The 5,497-nt window shown below is 38.8% G+C and overlaps 1 pseudogene; it reads right to left on the bottom strand.

Moving 5' to 3' along the window:
* Positions 1-1,779: 1,779 nt before the first annotated feature.
* On the bottom strand, positions 1,780-3,581 carry LOC129716907 (m7GpppX diphosphatase-like; annotated as a pseudogene).
* Between the last annotated feature and the right edge of the window lie 1,916 nt (positions 3,582-5,497).

The raw sequence follows: 5,497 nt of genomic DNA, 5'->3' as shown, positions 1-5,497 counted from the left end.
ATAACGCATTAACTATTCCCGAGTCTAGTGGCACTGAAAATTCGTAGCCGACCACGTGGTGGCTTCTACACACTACCACCTTAACCCTCTAGTGCCCAAATTAATTCTAGACGGGCTTCGGTAAAATCACTATGAATCATTATAAACACTTTTTAAGTATTTATTGAAGCTTTTTAGAGGTTTGACTGAAGCCCGCCAAAAGGCGGCATTGAGGGTTAATTTGAAACAGTTTACATGTGCTGAACATCTGCCTATAAATTCAAAGCTGCGTAATAATATTGGATCGTTTGAGAAGTACAGTCGAATCCCTCTATAACGACACTTTTTGTAGCGACAAATCTCGCTGTAGCGACAAATCTCGCTGTAGCGACATTCTCAACAGTCCCTTCTGTTTTATACTAAATTCTTCGTTTTATTGCGACATTTCGCTGTAACGACTAATCTCTATAACGGCATATCAAAACTAATACTTGTCATTTTTTATTGCGACAATAGTACAGTAGAATCTCTCTATAACGACATTGCTAGATCTATAACGACATTCTCAACGGTACCTTCTGTTCTACATATGCAATAGTTCTTCGTATTATTGCGACATTTCGCTATAACGACAGTCCCTTGCGATGTCGCTTTAAAGGGATTCGACTGTATGTTGAACAAGTAAAGAAGTATTTTGGTGTTTTTGAGGTGCAAATCACATTTAACGTGGTAAATTAATTTAAACTTCGAAGAACAGCTTAACTCAAATTTGTACCGAAAAAAAGGTGTCCTGATTTCTAACTTCGACTAGATGGTATCCCTAAGTATAGTAACGCTCGGGATGAATTTAGTGCCGAAATAGGTTGGGTGTGCGATTAAATTCATATTTATTTATTATCACTCATGTTTTGAATTTATTGTTAAAATTGTTAAAATTATTATTATAATAATAAAATAAATAAAAAATGTTAAAATTATTATAATAATAAGATGAAACAACGAAATAAGATGTATCAACTTCTAGGAAAAGGTCAGTAAACAGTTAGAATAAAACAAAAATGTAACGGCTGAATTGAATAGGGCTCGCGGTGCAACATACATTCCAGAACTCTACACGGTCAAACAATACAACGCAAAAACTCCAGCACTCTAGCAAAAACTAAGCCACTGAGGCTTAGAAAGCTAGAAGATAAAAAAGTCCTTCCTGCAAGATTGCAGCGACGTGGACGTCTTCAGAAAGATACGTCGAACTGAAAAGTATATCTGTGAGAAAAAGTTTACTTATAAAAATACGCTAGAAATAAAGTAGCGTGAAGCAGTTTTAATGGACGTAATTCGAGATATTCTGTGGAGTACGAACGAGTCAGGAAAATTAGAGCCTAATCGGCAATCCTAACCCTCATACACTCCACGACTCTAAGAGAGCTTTTGTGTGTCCACGTGCTAGAACCCGTTGGAATAACTTTCGTGCCATTGATGTCAAGGAAAGACCGGCCCCGCTAACATCGCGCTCGTGTCGCAGATTACTTTGACGCCGAGTGCAGCCGGCAAGAAAACCGTTCCGCGGTTGAGCCCCCGCGTTTGAGGTCGCACGCGTGTGTAGGTATACCTATATCCTGGGTATAACCTACCAGGACTTTCTCCAGAAAACCCTGTACGCGCAATTGGCGCGGAATTAATACACACAGATTAACGTGGACTAACTGACTTTATTTTCGTACATCGCTACTTAAATATACCCTACCGGTAACTCAGAGAGAGAGACTTTCTCCACTCTCTGTTTACCTTACTAATCTCTTAACCTAATCTAGTACTGCTAAAGTACAGGCGGCGTTTTGTTTACAACACAAAACTTGTTTATTTTGGTCGAGTTTGTTTGCCGGTGGCACAGCAGAAGGCTGCGCGAAGTTCTTTGCCACCTATGGCATAATCTGTTGATACATAGAGTGTTGACAGAGCCGTTCGCGGTCCTCTGTCAAGGGAACCAAATGTTTCGCCTGACTAAAGCATAGCAGAAGGCTATGCCCTCCTAGGAACAAAATTAAACTTTAATTATAAGGCTCGTGACGGAGCATTGGGTTCTTCGCAGGGTGTGACGTCACATCTGCCACCCCGCCTAGTTGGCCATTATCTAGAAGAGACAATGGTCACATGGTCCGTCCTGACGGCCGATAGGTGTGTTTTTCTCTTTTTTATTACAATTATTCTCGCGTTTTTATGCAACTATATACACCGTTGTTTTTTTATAATATGTTTTTTTTCTCTGGCAAATGAAATTCTGTTATTCAAAACTGTAGCACCGTTTTGAGTTTACATTATCATACATGGCATTTTCCTTATTTAGAATTAACAATTGCTTGCTCGCCTGATGGGCTGCGTCGTGAAGATATGTGCTGTTCAGCTGTCGTAATCCAGCGACGGGCTACAGGGGGTTTGAAACGGGAGGGTGCGTCTGGCAGTAGAGGTTCTCATCGGTTGGTTGTGGTGTCATCTGGTTCATTCAGTTTGCTCTTTGCTGCCTCAAATTTGACGTTCAGTTTATCAGTTTCACTTAAAACGCAAGAGAGTGTCACTTTCCGGTAATGGTCTGGTAGCAGTTCGATATTCCCAATAACCGATGTTAGAAGGTGACTTTTCTCGCAATAAATACCCGGTGGGTCGTGCTTCAGATATGGGAAATGCACGTGTGGGTGGTAAAATGTGGGTTGATAGTGAATGTAGATTTGTAGTTAATCAGCGTTAATCCCGTAACGTGTTTTAATTGCTTCAATGCCACGTGTTTGAATATTTTTCAGCAATGGTAAATGAGTAGCGTTTAGATCCCGCAATGACTTGATACCTCGCTGGCGCACTAAAGCGAGTAGATAAAGTTGTTCCAATGTTTTACCATCCCATTCTAAATCCGGCAACAATATGAAGCCAATTTCTTCTGACGGATCCTCAAAAACTATGCGATCCTTCTCTTTCCGATGCTCTAGTATATTGTAAAGCCACTCTAAGCTTAGCTGCTCCTTTTGTATATGAGGCAATGTCACGGTTTCATAATCTTGGGCAGTTTCTTCCACCAAATATCTTTTTTGGGTGGAAAACTTCACAATATGCCTCTCAGTAGCGGGATATATGATTGTCACCTTGATTTGATTTACTTCCGGATCAGCGACGCACAAAAAATTTCCGTAGGTATCATTAACAAATTCCGTCCTCAGTTGGGACGTGGATAAGGAAAAACTTCTTCCGACGGCTGCTATAACACCAGTTGCACACTTTCACTGTTCTTCCAACAAGTTCGTCGTGACGTCGTCAGAATTAGCTTTCGTCACCATGATCGTTTGATGACGCTTATGATTTTTCAGCTGCCCCTCAGTGAAGGCCGTCTTTTCCAACACAATGATCGCGTAATCGTCACGCGATAGGCTTACAAAATGCCCCAACAGTGAAACGCTCTTGTGTGTACTGTTATAGTTCAGGATGCGAACAGGTACGAAGCCTGCCAAATCGTAGCTACGGCTGGTTGGATTGTTCACTCCATCTTTCACCATAGACACCCGCCGTTCGACTCCCCACGCAACCGTCTGCTTCCCTTTTCGCGCTGTACTGGGCATCATGGTATGCCCCATCTCAGCAGCCGTTGTATTAACCTCAGTCGTCTTCGATGATCGTCTCGTTGTCAATTCTTAAGCAGGTAGCTGCCCTACTTAGCAAGTGGTGCATTATTTTTTGCCATTATTTTATCAATTCTTTTTTGGTTTCGTTACTTTTTCCACTTGCTGTTTAAAATTACTGTTCACTCGCGTACGGGCTTTTAACATTCTATATTCTATTATCTACTCTAGGCTTCTACTTACAATCTAGGCCCGTATTTCTCTTCTTGTTCGGATGACATAATTCGGTTTTTTTTCCCTACTAAGTTGTACATCATTTGTATTAGATTTGATTTAGTATTTCAGTATTTGATTCATCTGATTTTACAAATATAACATTCAATTGTGCATTGTTTACTTCTTTTCCATTATGCACTCTCTAACTTTGATATTTGATGTTTTTTTTTTTACATTTAAAATCATTTCGACACATATTAATCCATTTATCTGTATTAGGCTTTTACTTTCCGCTTTAAAATATCAGTTTAACTTGTCTTGTGGCCCATTATTAACGCTTTTGTTTTTCATCAAAAAGAGTTCAAATAACTTTCTTTAATTTTAAAAAATAGCATCAATTCTTTGCTTTGGTTACATATTTTCTTCATTTTGCGTTCTTTCCAAATATTTTCCTCCTTCTTCTTATAACAGTTTTCAATCAAATAAATCTGTTTCCGCACAATGTATTATTTTTTCATCTCTCTATTTTTGTTTCATCATGTTTTCATCGAACAAACCGCATTGGTTCAATCTTTTCTTTTCCTTTGTCAAGTATTTCCTGTCTGATTCATAAATAAATCTTTTCATTGTACAAACCGCGTTGATTAAATATTTATCGTTTTCTTCTGTCTTCATTTACAATGTTCATCTAATAACTGGCGTGTTCTTAACACCTCATATCATCTTCTATTTGCACCTAAAATGTCCCGTCACTTTCTCATCTGCTTTATTCTTTAATTTTTTGCATCTCTTTTTGAATCTGTAATTATTTAATTTTCGATTTGTCTCTTGCTACTGTCATACTGTCATACTTACACTACTTACACTTCTCCTGGTATGCAGTAGTCTGCATATTTCCTCTCCCCCTTCCATCCGAAGGTGCGACCGCCCGCTCTAGTGATTCCTGAAAGATAAGAAGGTTAGGAAATAAAAGGAAAATCTCGCACACTCACTCATTCTGGGTTAATTACTCCCTTGTTTACTCTTTCAGTCAGCATTCACCTCAACCATTCCGGGTTAATTACTTCCGATGTATACACTCACACAACCTTAACTAATGAAATAATAGTTCGAATCCCTTAAAGTCAGTAGTCTTTACGTCTGGAAAGTTCAGCCCTCTTTTCAAATGTCTTTCCTAGTTCTATTGTTGTCTCCATCGCAAAAAAATGTCCCAATACAGCATCCATCGATTTTCTTCTTCGTTTTCCTATTAAGCCAATAGCTATCAAACTACGTTTTCATGAGGTCTTTTGTCCACTATAATTTCTTTCCCATGTTAACATTTGCATTTTACAAAAGAAAACAAATGCTGTTCTAAATTCTTTCAACTCTTTTTATCCATTATAACCATCCAGATCATTCTAGTAATTAGAATTCCCCAAGTTTTTTGTTTATTTTACCTTTATCGGCGGGGTTCCTCCTCCCTCACGCCTTCATTCGTATTTGAATTTTTTCAACTGTGTCATGCCATTTGACTAATATCATCAAAGGCTGTATATCTTTTTCGGCGACTTATTCCATTTCTTCACGCCTCTACTTCAGTATGCTTTCTTCCGTTTGGTTCTGCCTATTAATTCCCGTCAATAAAATCATTCAAGTTTTTCGGCGACTTTTCGTATTTCTTCACGCCTTTACTTCAGTATACTTTTTTCCGTTTGGTT

This window comes from Wyeomyia smithii, chromosome 1 (genome assembly GCF_029784165.1).
Source record: "Wyeomyia smithii strain HCP4-BCI-WySm-NY-G18 chromosome 1, ASM2978416v1, whole genome shotgun sequence".
Lineage (NCBI taxonomy): Eukaryota > Metazoa > Arthropoda > Insecta > Diptera > Culicidae > Wyeomyia > Wyeomyia smithii.
The sequence above is the reverse complement of the archived record's forward strand: the minus strand, read 5'-3'. Positions and strand labels throughout refer to the sequence as shown.